At 37.8% G+C, this 3,536-nt stretch overlaps 1 pseudogene; it reads left to right on the top strand.

Annotated features, from left to right (window-relative positions):
- Positions 1-2,515: 2,515 nt before the first annotated feature.
- Positions 2,516-3,292, top strand: LOC110285119 (annotated as a pseudogene).
- Positions 3,293-3,536: the final 244 nt, after the last annotated feature.

Genomic DNA, 3,536 nt, shown 5'->3' with positions numbered 1-3,536 from the left:
CTTGTCTTGTCTTGTCTTGTCTTGTCTTTTTTCTTTTCTTTTCTTTTCTNCTTGTCTTGTCTTGTCTTGTCTTGTCTTGTCTTGTCTTGTCTTGTCTTGTCTTTTTTCTTTTCTTTTCTTTTCTTTTTTTCTTTTCTTTTCTAATTTTCTTTTTTTCCAATTTTTTATTAGGTATTTACTTCATTTACACTTCAAATGCTATCCCGAAAGTCCCCTATACCTCCCTGCTCCCCCCTCCCCCCAGTCAATCTCACTTCTTGGCCCTGGTATTCTCCTGCACTGGGGCATAAAAAGTTTGCAAGTCCAAGGGGCCTCTCTTCCCGATGATGGCTAACTAGGCCATCTTCTGCTACATATGCAGGTAGAGACAGGAGCTCTGGGGATACTGGTTAGTTCATATTGATGTGCCAACTATAGAGTTATAGACCCCTTCAGCTCCTTGGGTACTTTCTTTAGCTGCTCCATTGGGTGCCCTGTGTTCCAACCCATAGCTGACTGTGAGCATCCACTTCTGTGTTTGCCAGGCACTGGCAAGGCCTCACAAGAGACAGCTATATCAGGGTCCTTTCAGCAAAATCTTGCTGGCATATGCAATAGTGTCTGTGTTTGGTGACTGATTATGGGATGGACCCTCAAGTGGGACAGTCTCTGGATGGTCCATCCTTTTGTCTTAGCTCCAAACTTTGTAACTCCTTCCATGGGTGTTTTGTTCCAAATTCTAAAAAGGGGGGAAGTGTTCACATGTTGGTCTTCATTCATCTTGAGTTTCATGTGTTTTACAAATTGTATCTTGTATCTTGGGTATTCTAAGTTTCTGGGCTAATATCCACTTATAAGTAAGTGCATATCATGTGAGTTCTTTTGTGAATGGGTTACCTCACTCAGGATGATACCCTCCAGATCCATCCATTTGCATAGGAATTTCATAAATTCATTGTTTTTAGCAGCTGAGTAGTACTCCATTGTGTAAATGTACCATATTTTCTGTATCCATTCCTGTGTTGAGGGACATCTGGGTTCTTTCCAGCTTCTGGCTATTATAAATAAGGCTGCTATGAACATAGTGGAGCATGTGTTCTTAATCCCAGTTGGAACATCTTCTGGTTATATGCCCAGGAGAGGTATTGCTGGATCCTCCGGTAGTCCTATATCCAATTTTTTGAGAAACCGCAGACTGACTTCCAGAGTGGTTGTACAAGCTTGCAATCCCACGAACAATGGGGAAATGTTCCTCTTTCTCCACATCCTTGCCAGCATCTGCTGTCAAATGAATTTTTGATCTTATCCATTCTGACTGGTGTGAGGTGGAATCTCAGGGTTGTTTTGATTTGCATTACCCTGATGATTAAGGATGTTGAATATGTTTTCAGGTGTTTCTCAGCCCTTTGGTATTCTTCAGTTGAGAATTCTTCGTTTAGGATAGCAAAAACTGTTCTCAATGATAAAAGAATCTCTGGTGGAATCAGCATGCCTGACCTGTACTACAGAGCAATTGTGTTAAAAACTGCCTGGTTCTGGTATAGTGACAAACAGGTAGACCAATGGAATAGAATTGAAGACCCAGAAATGAACTCACATACTTATGGTCACTTGATCTTTGACATGGGAGCTAAAACCATCCAGTGGAAAAAAGACAGCATTTTCAACAAATGGTGCTGGCACAACTGGCGGTTATCCTGTAGAAGAATATGAATTGATCCATTCTTATCTCCTTGTACTAATGTCAAGTCTAAGTGGATCAAGAAACTCCACATAAAACCAGAGACACTGAAATTTATAGAGGAGAAAGTGGGGGAAAGCCTCAAAGATATGGGCACAGGGGAAAAATTCCTGAACAGAATACCAATGGCTTGTGCTATAAGATCAAGAATTGACAAGTGGGACCTCATAAAATTGCAAAGCTTCTGTAACACAAAAGACACTGTCAATAAAGCAAAAAGGCCACCAACAGATTGGGAAAGGATCTTTACCAATCCTAAATCAGATAGGGGACTAATATCCAATATATATAAAGAACTCAAGAAGATGGACTCCAGAAAGCTGCTTTTCTTAAAACTGCAATTTTACCTTAGTAGCACATATAACAAACTAAAATTCCCTAAGATTTCAAACAGTGTTGGATTGTTAGGTATGTCAAGAAATAAAAAATGTTGTGAAATATTTTGTAAAATGATTGCAACAATCACATCTTCTGTGAGTTATATTAACATCAGTACTATTTTATTTATTGCTGTTATTTTTAATATGACATCCATACTTAGCAAATTGACTATTTTTGCCTTTATATGAATTATACTTATTCAAAATTTACATAGGATTAATGTATATATGATATTTTAAGAACAAAAAGTAAAACAGGTCTAACAATAAGTCAATTTTTCTTGAATTTAACTTTGGAATAATCTATGCCATTCATTGATAAATTTCATATAGATACTCTATAATTCTTATACCTAATAGGGCTTTTTGATTATCAAAATCTGGCTAATTGCTTTTTGGCTCTCCAATCAGCACCATGGCAGTTGGCAAGAACAAGTATCTGACAAAAGGTGGCAAGAAGGGAGCTAAGAAGAAAGTGGTTGATTCATTTTCTAAGAAAGACTGGTATGATGTGAAAGCTCCAGCAATTTTAAATATTAGGGACATTAGAAAAACAGTAGTCACAAGGTCTAAATGAACCAAAATTGCATCTTATGGCCTCAGGGGTCATGTGTTAGAAGTGAACCTTGCCGATCTACAGAATGATGAAATTGCATTTACAAAATTCAAGCTAATTACTGAGGACATTCATGGAAAAAAACTGTCTGACTAACTTCCATGGCATAGATCTTACCCAGGACAGAAAGTGGCAGACTATGATTGAAGCTCATGTTGATATCAAGACTACCAATGGGTATTTGTTCCTATTTCTCTGGGTTGGTTTCACTAAAAAATGCATCAACCAGATGAAAAAACCATTGTATGCACTGCACCAGCAGGTCCACCAGATCTGGAGGAAGATGATGGAAATCATGACCCAAGAAGTGCCGAGAAATGATTTGAAGAAAGTAGTTAATAAGCTGAATCCAGACAGCATTGGGAAAGACATAGAAAAAGCTTGCCAGTCCATTTATTACCTTCATGATGTCTTTGTTAGAAAAGTAAAAACATTGAAGAAATCCAAGTTTGAATTGGGAAAGTTCATGGAGCTCCATGGTGAAGGCAGTAGTTCTGCAATACAACTGGAGACATGACAGGTGCTAAGGTCGAACAAGTTGATGGATATGAACCACCACTCCAAGAATTAGATTAGAATCAAGATTTTTAAATGTGACAAATAAAAAAGTCTTAATTGTGGAAAAAAAATCTGGCTAATCATATAATCTTTGATGGAAATAAACATCAAAATGTAAAAAATGTAGAGATTCATAGTCCACAATAAAAACTTTCATAGGATCAACTACAGAAAACTCACAGTAGAGTAGCGACTACATCAAAAGGTGAAAAGAAGTGGAAGGACTTCTCATGTGGTAAAGGTGATTGCAGGAAGCTACAGG

This window comes from Mus caroli, chromosome 18 (genome assembly GCF_900094665.2).
Source record: "Mus caroli chromosome 18, CAROLI_EIJ_v1.1, whole genome shotgun sequence".
Lineage (NCBI taxonomy): Eukaryota > Metazoa > Chordata > Mammalia > Rodentia > Muridae > Mus > Mus caroli.
The sequence above is the reverse complement of the archived record's forward strand: the minus strand, read 5'-3'. Positions and strand labels throughout refer to the sequence as shown.